Source organism: Rhincodon typus, chromosome 37 (assembly GCF_021869965.1).
Source record: "Rhincodon typus isolate 14 chromosome 37, sRhiTyp1.1, whole genome shotgun sequence".
In the NCBI taxonomy this organism is placed as follows: Eukaryota; Metazoa; Chordata; class Chondrichthyes; order Orectolobiformes; family Rhincodontidae; genus Rhincodon; species Rhincodon typus.
Genome location: NC_063368.1, coordinates 10202418 through 10219812, shown reverse-complemented (window position 1 = coordinate 10219812; position 17395 = coordinate 10202418). Strand labels below are relative to the sequence as shown.

Here is a 17395-nt window from a genome sequence, read left to right as displayed (position 1 = left end):
CTATCCTCTCCTCTATCCCTCTTCTATCCGCCTCCCACTCTCTCCCTATTTATTTCAAAACCCCCTTCCCCTCCCCCTTTTCTGATGAAGGGTCTAGGCCCGAAATGTCAGCTTAATCACGCCAGATTGCCTTCCCTAAAATAATTACTGAACCAGGTGGGATTTTACAACAATCAACAACGGCTGCCATTAAGACTAGCTTTTTATTCCAAATTTTAAGAACATTAGAAATAGGAACAGAAGTAGGCCATCTGGTCCACTCTGCCATTCAATAAGATCATGGCTGATTTTTTTCGTGAACTTAGGTCCACTTACCTGCCCACTCGTCATAACCCTTAATTCCTTTACTGTTCAAAAATGTATCTATCTTCACCTTAGAAACATTCAATGAGGTAACCTCAACTGTTTCACTGGGCAGGGAATTCCACAGATTCAAAACTCTTTGGGAGAAGAAGTCCCTCCTCAGAGCAGTCCGAAATCTGATCCCCCTTACTTTTAATTCAAATTTCATCATCTGCCATAATGGGATTACGAACCCATCCTTCCCGTTCATTAGCCTGGTGTTCTGATTTAACATATACATTCAGTGATACAGAAGTATAAATGTTTATCCCTCTAAATATCCTCAAAACACACCAACACATTTCTCGAAAAGAATAGATTTCTTTCTGCAGGAATGCCTTTATAAAAAAAAACACATTCTGGTCATCACAGTTATTCTTGAAGGCAAAAGAAATAAGATGGAGAATTTTACAATGTTTGTGATTCTGATATTATGGCACATGTTTCTGGAGTCATGACAGACACATCTTGCTCAGGAAATAAAAAAATTGAGAGGTTCCTTCAATGACTGTTTCAGAAAAACAAATAGGTTTCACTTTGAATTCAACAAAAGCGTTTTATTTTTCAGCAATTGGAAAGATCAACTGGGTGGCCCCACTCTCAGTATTCTTGTCTTCCAACTGATTTCAGATACCAAAGCCATTGTTAGAGCACCCTTAGGGGATCTATAGCAGAACGAACAGTTTTTAATTATTAAGGGGATCAAGGGTTATGGGGGAATGGTAGAAAATTGCATTGAGGATTATCAGGTCAGCAATGATCTCATTGAATGGCAGAGCAGACTCGATGGGCCAATTGACTTCATTATGTTTTATGGTCTAAGTACTGCTCCTCCTGGGCTGAGTGGATTTCTCTCTGGTTTCCTGGTTTAGCTGCATTGTAACAGGCCAGACTTGGAATTCTAGCTGGAAAAAATTGCCAGCAGATAAGTGGTTAATCTTAAAATGGATTACCATTGATTGAATCTGTTCTCAAGGTAATTGGAAGATCTAAGCCATTGTTTTTGTTGTAGTGAAGCCAGTTCATTTGGATTTAATTTCTGTGCTTGTTCTAAATTTCAAGCTGCAACAGCATCATTACTTGCGATCTGGAGTCTGCAGTTTCAAAGAATGAGAAATGATCTCAGTTACACATGATTCTGAAGTGGCTGGATAGGGTAGACTCCATGATTATTTACATACCAACTTTTTCCTAGCTATCATAGTTCCAAGGAAGGTCACTGGACTCGAAACATTAACTGTGATTTCTCTCCACTGATGGTGCCAGACCTGCTGAGCTTTTCCAGCAATTTCTGTTTTTGTTTCTGATTTCCAGCATCTGCAGTTCTTTCAATTTTTATTCACAGAGATTACTTATGTTGGTTGGGGAATATAAAACAGGAGGGTACAGCCTGAGGACAAGAGGTCAGTTATTTAGGACTGAGATAAAGAGGAATTTCTTCCTTTAAAGAGTAGTGAATCTTTGTAATTCCCTACCCCGGAGGGTTATGGATGATGTGTTGTTATGTACATTTAAGGCTGGGATAGACAGGGATTTGGCGAGTCAAAAGATAAGGGATGTAGGCAGAATGCTGGACCTGAGGGCCAAGATTAGTCATGTTCTTATTAAATAGCGGAACAGGTTTACAGACTGTTTTTTTTCTACTGCTACTCTTAATTATTTAGTCTGAATACAGGGATTCTGAGCTAATAAAAAAGTATTATCAATCTCCCATGTTTCTTCAGCCTTGCTAAGGTGACGACCTATTTGCATCCTAGTGATTGCAAGTGTCAATAGTGCTGAGACAATAGGGCAGTGGACTGCAACTTGGAAGATATGGATCTCAACCATCTCTGAAATCTGCAAACACTTCTATAATTTCCTCACCCTTGCTCACACTGTTAGTGAATACACTTCATTACTTTACTTGATGGGGCAACAATTTCCAAAGGAGCACTTATGTACACTTACAAATGCTATAGTTTTGCCTTTTAAATGCTAACATTCAGCTTTTGCTGGTCCCTTTTTGTATGACAAAGATAATATTTTGTTACCCTCAAATCAACCTTAACCTCTAAACTGCCTGTCATGCTGCTTAGAGAAGTTCTATTTCTTCCACTGGACTAATCATAGAATTCCAGCAATGTGGAAGTAGACCATTGGGCCCATCAATTCACACCCTCCAAAGAGTATCCCAGCCAGACCCACCCACCCACCCTCTCCCAGTAACCTCATATTCCCCATGGCTAATCCACCTAGGCTGTGCACCCCTGGACACAATGGGTAATTTTGTATTGCCATACACCTAACCTGCACATCTTTGGACAGTGGGAGGAAACCAGAGCACCCGAAGGAAACCCATGCAGACACAGGGAGAATGTGCAAATTCCACACAGATGTTCATCTGAGGGTCAGAATCAAACCCTGGTCCCAGATGCTATGAAGCAGCAGTGCTACCCTCAATTTGATATGATTTCTTATCTGGCCAGCTTTTATATGGGTTTGCATACGTAGAGTCATAGAGATCTACAGCATGGAAACAGACCCTTTGGCCTGACACGCTGTCCAGTTTTCACAATTGAACCATTTCCATTTGCCTGTATTTGGTCCATATCCATCCATACCTATCCCATCCGTATATGTGTCTAAATGTTTCTTAAATGACAAAATTGTACTCGCTTCCACCACTGCCTCTGGCAGCCTATTCGAGATACTCACCTCCCTCTGTGTGAAAAAATTGCCCTCTGGACCCTTTCACATCTCTCCCCTCTCACCTTAAACTTATGCCCTCTAGTTTTAGACTTCATTTTACAATGGCATATTACTAACGTACTAGTGAGACAACTCCTGTCATTATTGTGGTTTCTCTTAGAAAATTTATGGTCTACCAGGTAGGACTGTATTCCCAGAGGGGTACTATATTTAAATTTGAGTATTGCTGAAGAAGGACACATTTTGTTCAAACTTTTCATTTTGTACTCATTTGCATGTAATACGAAAGTAAAAGGAAAATAACTTATCATGCGTATGAAAGTGCTGACTGTTTGGCAAAGAGACCTTGATGAAAAGAACTGTTGCCATAGGTGATGCATCACTAAATGTTGACTGTCAATTAATTGTCAATCGTTGCTGACATTTTAAACAAGACAGATTAACTCTGATTGGTGAAGGCATTGCCCTGAGAATTATTTAAATTCTTCCACAAGCATCACCTCTCTAAGGTTTTCCAACTCTTATTCAACCTTCATGGATCTATATCATCTATCAAATATCATTTCCTCTTTCTAGCACATTGCACAGGCTGACAAAGTCTACCTCTGTTTCTTCCTTAAATTTATAAATTTCTGTCCGTAAGCTTCCGGCACTAGCTCAAAGACATTGAGAATTGCAAATTTTTACTGTACCATAATCATGTCTGACAGAGACACAGTCTAACTCACAAATGCACTGTGTGACAAAACAGCCAATTTTTTTGGTTATTCCAGTTTGAAGCAATTTTCTCAAATTGCATAAAATACTTTTCAACTTTCCTCAGTAAATTTGGAATGTTTAAGCAGACACTCCTTGCCAAATCAAAATAAGAGTTAAAATCTGACTCATCTTCATGCTTTCCTGCCATTCAATGTTTAAGTGATCAAAATTGTTCTCTGTCATGTTCAAATTATCTTTCTTCTCTTTCTTACATTTTGGATTTCAGTTTGATAACTTTTTGGTTCTCTTTCCTTCACAAGCTCAAGGGTTTGCTTCTCTCTTTCTGTTTCTGTTTTTCTAATTCAAACCTCTTGTGACTCCAATTCCAGTAGTTTCATTTCGTACTTGAATTCTGGCTAATTCAACTTGAGTGCTATTGGGATCACCTTTCTCCTCCAGGTTCAAGTGCTGTGTCAATTCTCCAACTATCTTTGTCTTTTCAGCCCCCACTTCCATGCAGAACCTTGTCAAGGTCTGAACCTTGCGCTTATGTGAACTCACTGTCTCAAGTGTGAATTATGTCAGGTGTTTTGGAAGAGTCCTCACCCTATCTTACTGAACTACTTTCATCAACTACCTTCCCTGCTCCATGGCATATCTCAAGTCTAATGCAAACACCATGTTAACACGTGCAGTTCCCCGAACAACCTCTTCGTTCACCAGATATCCACCAAAAAGGCCAGCATCTGTTATGCCAAGGCCATCTTTAAAAGCCTGTTGCATATCCAGACAAACATTCTCAGTTTCAATCTGACCAGAACAGTTCTTGACATTTGCCCTGGACATGGTAAACAGGGGAAGTTGGTGCTCTGCTTTACAGACAGGGATCTGGAGGTCTTGCTAGATGGGGTAGTGCAAAAATAGAATGTCCTCTTCTGCCAATGAACCAGCAGTGGAGGCTATGTCACCAGACCATATCAGACTGCACCTTGGTTGTGATCCCAGTCACTGGAGGATAAAGGTCAATGATCCTCTCCACTCTGTCAGGTAAATGCCACCATCTTTCCTCAGATGCATCACATTCTCTCTCTGTACTATTGTTCCTGTCTCCCATCACAGCATATGCTCTTCCACTCTCAATATTGCTCGCAACATATTCCCCACTTGCTTTCGCTCACCCCTAAACCCTGACAGAACTGACCCAGGATGTCATCTGCGCTGCCTACTCACTCGTTGGGGCCACCTCCCCAACTTGCACCACATGTAATGGTTGTGCCTCCCATTTTCATCTCCCAAAATACCTGCCTCTCTCTCATTCCATGAGGTAAACAATATTGCAGAAAGAGTCAAGTGGGTTGCCTGACATTCAGCTCCTCGATCTTTACCAGGGGAGGAAACTGACTCTGAATGAGTTGCTGACTGACTGTGACCAAAAGCCTGGATTGGTATCAGAGGCTGCCCTACTGGGACTGCCTGAATGAGACTGTTGAAAACCATGACAATTTTCCTGACTTTGTGTCTATAGTAACCGGCCAAAACCATAAGACACAGGAGCAGTAGTAGGCCATTCAACCCATAAGGTCTGCTCTGCCATTCAGTCAGATCAAATAATCCTCAACTCCACTTTCCTGCCTTTTCCCCGTACACCTTGTTTTCCCTACAGATTGAAAATCTGCCTATCTCAGACTTGAATATTCTTAACGAACCGGACTCTACAGCCCTCTGCGTTAAAGCACTCAGATTCACCGCCTTCTGAGAGAAGGAATTCCTCATCTCTGTTTTAAATGGGCAACCTCTTACTCTGAGATTATATCCTCTGGCTCGAAATTTTCCCACAAAGAGAAACAACCTATCCACAGCTACCCTGAGGGCTGGTGGTGATGGGGAGGCGGGGGAGGGAGGTGTTGCAAACATTGTGAAAACTCAAGGCAAGGCAGTTCAGGGCAGAGATACTGGGAGCATTCAGGTATACTCAGAGAGAGTGCTTTGTCAGTAAATGAAGAGCCTGGAGATACAGTCTGGTCCACTCAATGAGCTGAATGTGTATTCCTCAGCACACAGTGTCTTGCTGCAGCATCACAATGATAATTGTTTGTTTGGCTCAAGATGCATCATTGAATTGCAAAAGTGTACTGCAAATGGATTGGGGATGTAGCATGATGATTCTTAAATGTTGGCACATGTCAGATGCATGTGGCCGGTGTTCCTGGAGCGTGCCCTGAAACCTTGGTGCCTGATGTTCAATATAGATGTTCTTTGGAGCAAGCAGAAAGCCGTTCTGACTTCCGTGTTGAGAATTCTCAATATCTAGCTTGTTTGGTGCATTTGGCAACCATTCTGTGGTCCAATTCTTTCAGCAAGAGTGCAAGACGAAAATCTTCCACGTTCTGTATTATCAAATGACTATTAGTATTGGATACATAAGAAAAAGGAAATATTTGCCAGTCCATGAGTAGCATAACTAACTGTTATTTCATAGAGCTGGCACAGGCATGATGGAACAAGGGGCCTCCTCTCCTACATGATTCAATGAAGTCTTAGTGAATGACTGGCAGTGTACCTGATTCTACATGTACCGGAACTGGAGAGAGAACTCGGATCTTCCCATTCATCTCCATAGCAACACAGTCAAGGCAACAACTGATGGCTAAGTTTAATCTTCAGCTCTGGAAATTGCTATGCAATGAAATGTTGAGGTGATGTCCAATAGATGGCACTCTAGCTTTTATGATATAGACAGTGTTAAGTTTTGCAACTCCTGGTGTTTAAACAGCTGTGTTTTAAAAATCATTCATCACTGGATGCCAGGTTAGTGCAGAGGAAAAAGCAAAAAAGATTTATTTGCCTAACAGAACCTCTACTCTTCTGGAATCAGGAATCGATGGATTTGAAACAAATAGCTTGTCCGAGAACAGAGGGAAACTCTGTCCAAGATTTGGATCTATCTTGCTGTTCCCATTTCATGCCAAAGTCAAAATCTCAGAATTTTCATCCAAGGAGAAGACTGACCATTACTTCCTAAAGAAAATAAAGATGGACCATACATGCAGCCCTGCCAATATGTCACTCACAGCTCTTGAAGAAATGTTTAAAAATTGATAGATCACTATCAAAATGTGAATGCTGCCTAGTTTACTATCTGATGTGAAAAAGGTCATTGGCCCATTTTAAATGTTGGCTGTATGACCCAGCTTGGGGCTTTTCTGACAGTATTGAATCCATCATCTATTTAAAAGACAGGAAAAAAACAGGCCATTTGAAGAGTAACAATGACCAACACAGATTATGGAACTGTTGCAAACTCTGTAACAGTACTTCCCAGCATCGATACCAAGAATCTGTATTTGTAAATACATCCCTTCAAAATGCAAAGATGTCCCAATTCAAATTCACACAGCCCTGAGCAAATCATACTGTGAGCTAAAGGAGATATTAGTAAGGATGTCCAATAAAATGGAGAAAGCATTTTAGATATTTTCTAATCAACACATTCAGGCATGTTATGATACAACTCTTTGACAGATGGGACTTGAACTTAGGCCTCCTTAAATGATTGAGGATAGCCATTGAAGTCAATGGTGGATGAGATGCATCAAAGGCTTCTGCATTGGTTTTGTTGCTTTCGCAGTTAAACATCCATATTCTACCAACATTTATACCAGTTGACCCATACAGACTGACATGATAATTACAATAATGAAAATACTATGAATGGGAATAACCTAAAGGTGCAACCTCTTGAAAATTTCAAGTGGTGAGACTGTGATTGTTTCCTCTGGCAGCTTTTTCCATAGTGGGATTGTCCTTGGAGAGAAGTACTGTTGATGTGTCTTGGAAACAAACGGTTTTATAGTTTGTGTTGATGACTATCCTGTGTTCTGTCGTTGCTAGTAGCCACCAGGTACTTGTTTCTTTCAATTCTCACCAGGCCATTCCATATTTTATAGAACAGGGTAAGTCCATCTTTCTCCCTTCTTTATTGTATTGATTCACATTATAAATCATCGATCAAGAGAATTGGGGCTGACACGGTTGTCATCTGGAGCAGATTCCACAGGTAAAAATGCGTGAAGTCATGGAAGATTTGAAGACTGACAATTATAAATTTGAAACACTAGGGTGGAGGTGGAAGGATTATTTACGAAGTCATTATGGATCATTAAGAACATAGGTATTAGGTAAGTGGCAATGATATACAGGCAGCAGAGTGGTTGATAGGGTAAATCAGCCAAAATTCTTTGCTAAATTTACCATCAAGTGTCTACATTGCCTGGAGAAGCTGGAAATGACCTGTTAGTGATTCTGGACGTGATGAAGTGTCTGTCAGAACAGTTATCTTTTAATTCTGTTTCTAGATAGTGAAAAATCTGATGTGTATTTTCAGCACTTCCTGAACTTTACATCTGTCTAGCTATCTAGTCACACATATTCGACATCTGCCTATCCATCTCTCTATCTAACTCCATATCTCTATCTATGTTTTTCTTTATCCTTTCATCCATTTGACTGTGGTAAACAGGCAGAGAGTTATGTATCAGCTGCAGCTGATATTTGTGTGAGTAGAAATCAAATGTCCGTGCATTTTTAATCTCTGACCTTTTATAGGTTTCGCCTTTGCAAGTTTAAGATTGTGTTTCATCAGGGGAATAGCTGATGAACCTAGTTAACAAGGATAATCCAGCTATGTCATTGTGTCGGTATTCCTGTAAAGATTGTATACAAAATACCCTACTTATGGATTAGCATTTTGTCTGATAAATAATGTATTCTTCATTTATAGTTGACTTTGCTGCAGAGCCCAGGAGACTCACAGGCTCTGAGTCTCTCTCAGCTATGCCTATTATAATGTAATCCCCTATCAATTATGTTGCAGAGCTTTTGTGTATTGAGAAGCCCAGGTAGGCCTGAGACACCAAGAACTGCTTGAAAGAGCAAAAGTGAAGAAACAGGTAACCATGGGAAAGTAGCAAAGAATATGTGTTTCAAAGCCTGTAGATTTCACAAGGAATTGGGGCTGGGGGCACTACGGAACTTGTAAAATCCTTCCGTTGTCTGATAAGTAGATGAATAGATTACTATCCAATAATAGGAATGGTCCACAATTCTTCATCGTTCTAACCAGTGTAAGGTGCAGCAATTGATGAGTTTATGCATTTTTTTTGGGGGTGGGGGGTTGGAGGAATAATTGTTCAGTCAGGTCACTGGAGAAAACATAAGAACATAAGAAATAAGAGCAAGAGTAGGCCATCTAGCCCCTCGAGGCTGCTCCACTATTCAATAAGATCATGGCTGATCTTCTCATGGACTCAGTTCCACTTACCCGCAGTCTTACTATAACCCATAATTCCTTTACTGCTCAAAAATCTATCTTTGCTTTAATGACATTCAACAAGGTAGCCTCAACTGCTTCACTGGGCAGGGATATACAATCCTTTGGGTGAAAAATTTCTTCCTCAGCTCAGTCCTAAATCTGTTCCCCTTTACTTTGAGGCTACGTCTCCTAGTTCTACTTGCACCCACCAGTGGAAACAACCCCCGTGCTTCTATGTTATCTATTCCCTTCATAATTTTATATGTTTCTATTAGATCCCCCCTCATTCTTATAAATTCCAGTGTGTATAATCCCAGTCTACTCAATCTCTCCTCATAAGCCAAACCTCTCACTTCTGGAAGCAACCTAGTGAACTTCCTCTGCACCTCCTTCCAGTGCCTGTACTACAAAAGAGAGCTTCATATTTACCCAGTGTACATCAGTGTGAAAAATGGAGTTCCTTTTAAGGGTCAACCAGAACAACTCAACAGTTGAATGAGAGTAGGTGGTACTCATAGGGTTCTGTATTTAAAAGCTAGGTTTTTGTTCATTCTTTTGGCTAAAATCAAGTTTAACTTCTGCTCTTATCAGCTTAGTATCTGATACATCCCTTCTTTGGTGATGAAACATTAAATTAAGTTTTGGGACAGGGAGTTAGAAAGAGGAAGAGAAATAAAAGGAAAGCAAAGAAAAGCAGGGTTTTTCGTCCTTGTGGGCTTGCTCAAAATGGCCATCACTAGGTCCAGGCAGCAGGCCGTGGGTTGGGTGAGAGGGTGATTCTACCTGACTGCCTGCGCCTCTTCCATGCCTACATTCATGCCCAGGTGTCTTTGGAGAGCGAACACACAGTGTCCAGCAACATCCTTGATGCTATTAGAGAGAGGTGGGCACTGCAGAATTTGGAGTGTGTTTTCTCCCTTTGCAGTTCCATTTTAATTTATTTCCCTCCCTCTCTTCCTACATCTTCCTTTATTTTTATTGTTGTTGCACCACCCCTGATGAGAAGTGCTTATTAATTGTTTAGTAGTTTAATTGTGTGACTTGGTGGTTGATCTAAAAATAAGCGTTAGTCTTCCCCCAATGAGGAGTTAGTTTCTTGGGCAAGGAAAGAATTCAGAAGGGAAAAGTAGAAACTGGGTGTTTCTGCTAAACTATAGGTTTACAATAAAACACTTTAAATCTCTGAAAAGGTTTTGTTGCCTAATTCAATGTATGCATATCAGTCTATTAAACAGTCTGCGTTACAGAATCATAGTGATTTAACGATGCATGAGGTATAGTATGGCATTCAGCTTATGGCTCCATCTATGGCATTTCCTTATTGGTATTCACTTCTGGTGCTACCTTCTATATCCTTGCAAAAATGGCTAACTTGTAAATGACTGTGGTGACCATAAACTCAGCCCAATTCTGTGCTCCCTGGGACTCCACTTCTTACACATGTCTTTGCAGCTTGAGGTAGTGAAGATTGTCCTGGAAGATAATTTAACCCAAGGCCCTGACTTGCTCTCTGGCTACAATTAGTTTATTCTTCACAGACCTGAGATTGAACTTCAGATCTTTATGTATCAGGAAAAAGAGAAGAAGTCCAATCCCTTAATCCAGTACTCACATCTTGAAAGTTCTATTGTGGTTGAAGCTTGTATCTTAGAGAAACCTGGTAGATAGCCCCACCCCTCCTCTCTCTATTTATCTCCCAGCTCCCTTCCCCCTCCCCATTTTTGAAGAAGGCTCCCGACCCAAAACATCAACTTTCCTGCTCCTCTGATGCTGCCTGGCCTGCTTTGTTCCTCTGGCTCCACACTGTGTTATCTCTGACTTCAGCATCTGCAGTTCTTGCTATCTCTCGATGTTGTTGCTGAAACTGTTCACTCATCAGGACAGACGCAAAAATGCTAAATTCTAAATAATCACAATAATTTGTACTGAAAAAGGTTCTGATCATTTGGAAAGTTGACAGACTGTAGGTTCCCATTGCCATTTTCCTGGCAATGCCTCGGCCAATCAGAGATGACTTGCCAATCGATCAGCATCTTTTTCTCCTGCAATGTAAATTGTTGCGAGCAGTTAACATTTGGCATTTTTGTGTTTATCTTGATCAGTGCAAGATGGAAAGCTTCAGCACCATGTCCCCTTTTTGCAGATATTTGAATATCAGGTAGTTCCGTAGTGTATGTTTGATCTGTTCGAAAAGATTACCTCCCAGGCAGAGATGGCAAAATTCTACCTCAATATCTTTTCCATGTTTTGGCTCACGTTTGAGACTTTATTCAGTTTCCTTCCTTATCTTCTGCCTTTCTGCTTCTTGACTGGTTCTGGGCCTCTGTCAGGGAAGCAAGTGATAGGCGGATAGAGTGGGAATTTGGTTGAGGTATAACATTACCCAAGAACCTATTGAATAGTGGAGCAGGCTTAAAGGGCTGACTGGCCTCCTCCCACTTCTTATGTCAGAGATACTCTAGCTCAGATTTAATGGTTCCCACTTCTAGAAAATCCAGAGTCATCATTTATTATCCAGAGTAGGTTTAAAAAAAAGAGATTACCACTCAGTATAGGGGACAGGGGTAGGAAAATTGGGACTGTGGTCATTGCTGGAAGGGAATCATTGGTAGATTGTTGGTGCTGGCTGCCTCAAGGAAAATTGTTTTTGCAGCACAGACCTGAATGTGCAATTAAGCCATTCTAAGTAATGAACAGATAAATTAATGAGGGAGTGCTGCATTGTCAGAAGTACTATCTGTCAGATGAGACATTAAGTTGAAGTCCATCTGCCTGCTTGGTTAGATGTGAAAGATCCCGAGGGGAGGGGAATTAATCCTAGTGTCCTTGCCAATTTTTATCCCTCAACAAACATCTCAGAAGCAGATGATCTGTTTGTTATCATATGCTATTTGTGGGAGCTTGCTGTGTGTAAATTGGTTATCACTTTTCCTACACCACAACAGTGACAAGACCAAAAATACTTCATTAGCTGTGAAATGCTTTAATAGGTCCAGTTATTATAAGCAGCTCTCTGCAAATGCAAGTCTTTCTTTTTGTTTCATTTTCCTCATGAGTTTCTTCAATTCCTTTCTACTTTTCTTTTTCCTTTTATCCAGCATTTATCCTTGGCTTCCCTTCCTTCAGAGTATTTGCCATCAGCTGAAGCAGGTACAGTCGAGGTCAAGGTCAAGGCCTGCATTTTTAACAGCACCCTCTCTCTTTGTGAGAAGTCCATCTCATTTCCTTTTCTGTTTGAAATTTCTCACCAGCCTCTTTTTTTTCTCTCAGAGGAGAGCTTTGCCACTCATCAGGAGAGAAACGGCTGTCAGAGTCAGTTGGAAAGGTATCACAAAATGTACATCCCATGCACTGAGAGCATGTTGAAATATTAAACATAACAGAGAAGTTACATGAAATGGTTTAAAGATGCTTTATAAATTGAGCAACTTTAATCATTAATAAACCATTGATTTGTCACAGCATTAAAATTAACCAATCCATATTGCATCACTGTTGATAGTATTTCCATTGCATTATAACTTCTTTCCCTGGAGACTGACTTGAATATGAACCTCACAACTGTATGGAGTGACTGGATCAAATAGCATTTAATGGGAAGCTGGATAAACGTCTGAAGGAGAAACTTATACTGTCAAAGTATGATTGAACAGGATAGGAGGAATGTCATGGGAACACTGTCACCAAAATGGACCAGTGGGAAAAATATTTTTATGATGTACCATCTGTGTAATTCTACTAATGGGAGCCTTCTACTCTTTTTTAAAAGTACTGCATGTTTTGCACTATTTTCAGTTGTTCTTTTTGGGCGTGGGTTTATCCCTTTTGTCCTGCATCCCCATTTGTTCCTTTGACTCTAAGCAAAGAGGGTAGGCACAAGGCCATCTCTTGAGAGATGTTGCACGTGGTTGCCACAAACTTGACACTTCCCTTCAAATCTCCTTCTTCTTGGTTAATGCTAACTCACTCAATTGGAAGCTCAGCAGAGTCCTGCAATAGGCACTGCTCTGTGAAAATTCTGTAATTTCCTCCTTAACAGCACAGTGGTCGTGCCCATGCCCTCAGGATTGCAGTGATTCAATAAGGCAATTCAACACCACCTTCTCCAGGGCACTTAGGGATGGGCAACAAATGGTGGTCTAGCCAGAGAAGTCCACATCTCAAGAATAATTTTTAAAAAAATGCATTAATACTTGTGAAAGTAGTTGAATATTTAACATTACATTTAAACTGGATGGTTCTGGACAATTCTAAAGATTTAGAATTCTAAAGCCCAGGCTAATACTCCAGTGCAAAGAGTGAGGAACTGCACTGTTGGAGATGTTATGATCTAGGTGAGATATTGAACTATGGTCCTGTCTGCCCTCCCAGGTGGATATAAAAGACCCCTTAGTACTGAGACAAGCAGGAGTTCTCCTTGCTAGTATGGCCAACATTGTGTTGATGAACAAATCAATTATTATCTTGTCACTGTTTGCAGCTCCTGGCTGGATGTAAATTAGCTGCCATGTTTCCTACATAACAGGAATGAGTATACTTCAAAGGTACTTAATTTTGTTTTGTACAAAAGGGAACCTGGTGATATGGGGATAGGAAAAGACTTGCAGCGTTTGGCCTGCTGTTGCTATCTGTTCCATGCCTACAGTTGAGAATGTTCTGGGACATCCTGAGGTTAGGAGGAATATTATATGCAAGTCTTTGAGATTCAGTTTTTCATCTAAAATTCAATGTGCTCTTATGATTTGACATGAGCAGACTCAGTAAAACACTATGTATAGGCTAAGTGCTGTCTGACAGTGATATATGGTAAATTAGCACATTGTGGAATGTTGTAACAGTGGAAATGCCATTTATAGTTACATATGGTGATTCCGTCTGTCTACTTTTCCTGCTATTTGAACACACTGCTGTCTGGTCTTTCAGAATCTTCCCTCCATAGGATTGACTTCATCCAAAAATCTCTTGCACTGGGTCTAACTTGCACAAAGTATCATTCCCCCTAATAACCTGGCCTTTCTGACTCATGTTGGCTCCCACGTCAAGCAACGTATTGATTTTATCATTTTCATTTTTGTTTTTAAAACTCCTCCATCCCCACAATGCTCCCAGATATTTTCTCTCCTTTAATTACGGCCTTTTGAGCCTTTCTGATTTTAACTATTCCACATTGATGAGATTGCTTTCAGTTGTCTAGGCCTGACTCTGGAATCTCCCTCTTGCCACAACCCCCACCCGCACCACACACCTCTTTAGGATAATCCTTCAAATCTTTCCATTTGACCAAGCTTTTGGTCAATTAACGTTGTGTCTCTACATGGCTCAGTGACATATTTTGTTTTATAAGGCTCTCCTGAAGCACTTTGGGAAGTTTTAATACATTAAAGGCAATATATAAATACAAGTTGTCATTTGTGTAATTCAAAGTTTGGTGGAGGGAATACAGGTAGTCAAGTATTATGACATGGCTCAAGTTACTTCTCCCACAGAGCAATTCTGGAACCTGAGCAAGTAAATTAGTTTGGCACAAAAGAGAAGGAGGAACTATTACATGTTGAGAGCTGTTGCTGTTCAACAAGTACTTTTCATAGTATGGGAGCAGGGCGTTTGGCCCATCAAGTCCATACCAACCCTCCGAAGAGCATCCCACCCAGACCCAACCCCCCACTCCATCCCTGTAACCCTGTATCTCCCATGGCTAATCCACCCAATCTATACATCCCTGGACAATGGGCAATTTATCATGGCCAATCCACCTAGTCTGCACATCTTTGGACTATGGGAAAAAACCTGAGCACCTGGAGGAAGCCCACTCAGACACAGGGAGAATGTGCAAATTCCACACAAACAGTTGCCTGAGGTTAGAATTGAACCCAGGTCCTGTGAGACAGCAGTGCTAACCGCTGAGCCACCATACCACCCAGTGTTATAAAGAAGTCTCCTTGTCTGACTGTAGCACTGGTTTATAAGACGTAAGATATCCCACGTCTATACTTGAAGGTCTCCTGATCTTTGAGCCAATATTCCCCTTCCAAATACCTTAAACAACAATAATTAAATAATCTGTGATCTCATTGCTGCTTTTGGATTCTTGCTCAAATTCATTATGACTTTGAAAGGAGCAAATATTGGTTTAATTTGGCATCTTGTCTTCATATAGTCATTACTGGTTTTACCTTGTTATTACAGCAAATACAGTTTTGGAAAAAGAGAGAAAAAAATAGGACTTTTTTAGGCATCTCCTGGCGTCGCAGGATTGTTTGTCACATTGCAGAAGAAGGTAAGACTGGTTAGCAAGGTTAAATTACACAGAATAGAGGGAGAACTAGCCATTTGGAAACAGAACTGGCTCAAAGGTAAAAGACAGAGGGTGATGGTGGAGGGATGCTTTTCAGACTGGAGGCCTGTGTCCAAAAGTGTGCCACAAGGATCGGTGCTGGATCCACTGCTTTTCATCATTCATATAAATGAATTGGATGTGAACATAGGAGATTTGGTTCATAAGTTCGCCCCCAACACCAAAACTGGAGGTATAACGGACAGCAAGGAAGGTTAACTTAGAGTACAACGGGATCTTGATCCAATGGCCAATGGGCCAAAGAGTGGCAGATGGAGTTTAATTTAGATAAATGTGAGGTGCTGTGTTTTGGAACGCAAATCAGGACAGGACTTACACTTAATGGTAAGGTCCTGGAGAGTGTTGCTGAACAAAGAGACCTTGGAGTGCAGGTTCATTGTTCCTTGAAAGTGGAGTCACAGGTAGATAGGATAGTGAAGAAGGCATTTGATACGCTTGCCTTTATTTGTCAGTGCATTGAGCATAGGAGTTGGGAGGTCATGTTCTGGCTGTACAGGACATTGGTTAGGCCACTATTGGAATGCTGTGTGCAATTCTGGTCCTTGCTATGGAAAGGAGATTATGAAACTTGAAAGGGTTCAGAAAAGATTTACAAGGATATTGCAGGGGTTAGAGGGTTTCGGCCATAGGGAGAGGCTGAATAGGCTGGGGCTATTTTCCCTGGAGCGTTGGAGAGGGGTGACCTTACAGAGATTTATAAAATCATGAGGGGCATGGATAGCGTGAATTGACAAGGTCTTTTCCTCGGGGTGGAGGAGTCGAAAACTAGGGGGCATAGGTTTAAGACGAGAGGGGAAAGATTTAAAAGGGATCTAAGGGACAACTTTTCACTCAGAGGGTGGTGCATGTAGGGAATGAACTGCCAGAAGAAATGGAGGAAGCGGGTACAATTACAACATTTAAAAGGCATCTGGATGGCTATATGAATAGGAAGGGATCAGAGGGATATTATCCAAATGAGTCTAGATTATTTTAGGATATATGGTTGGCACGGATGAGTTGGACCGAAGGATCTGTTTCTGTGCTGCTATATCTCTATGACTCTGTGAGAAGGTCTTTTCGCATGTTGTGTCTGCGCTGATTCTGACTATGGTCCGACTGGAGATGAAACAAGAAAGGAAGAACATGTGAAGGTTGGGAGGTTCTGGAATAAATCAGATTCCAAAAAAATATAAAAGGGTTTATTCTCAGGATCTAAACCTGTCATTTATAAATGATTCAGAAAACAACACACAAGATCAAGAGAGATCATTCAGCATATCAACCATGCTCCTAGACATGTCATGCTTTATACAGAATGAACTAAAGATCATGATCATGCAACTAACACAAATTACCTGTGCCATAGTGCCCACTAATTGCTCTCTCCTTAGGTTTACATTTGGAATATTAGGGTCTGTCAAGACGAGGGACCTGGGCAAAGTAAGGAACATTGGGTCATAGGGACTGGTAGAAAGGGTTAGCAGTAGGGTTTTAGATGTACAGAGTATGGGAGTTGGGAGGTCATGTTGTGACTGTACAGGATATTGGTTGAGCCACTTTTGGAGTACTTTTGAAGGATGTTGTGAAACTTGAAAGAGTTCAGAAAAGATTTACGAGGATGTTGCCAGGGTTAGAGGGTTTAAGCTATAGGGAGAGACTGAATAGGCTGGGGCTATTTTCCCTGGAGCATCGAAGACTGAGGGGTGAACTTAGTGAGGTTTATAAAATGATGAGGGGCATGGTTAGAGTAAATAGACAAGGTCTTTTCCCTGGGGTGGGGGAGTCAAAAACTAGAGGGCATTGGTTTAAGGTAAGTGGGGAAAGATTTAAAAGGGACCCAAGGGGCAACTTTTTCACTCAGAGGTTGGTGTGTGTATGGAATGAGCTGCCAGAGGAAGTGGTGGAGGCTGGTACAATTGCAACATTTAATCTGAATGGGTATGTGAATAAGAAGGATTTACAGGGATGTGGGCCAACTACTAGCAAATGGAACTAGATTAATTTAGGATATCTGG

General features: G+C 41.0%; 1 pseudogene; it reads left to right on the top strand.

Annotated features, from left to right (window-relative positions):
* The first annotated feature begins 9578 nt into the window (after positions 1-9578).
* Positions 9579-9702, top strand: LOC125487198 (annotated as a pseudogene).
* The last annotated feature ends 7693 nt before the right edge of the window (positions 9703-17395 follow it).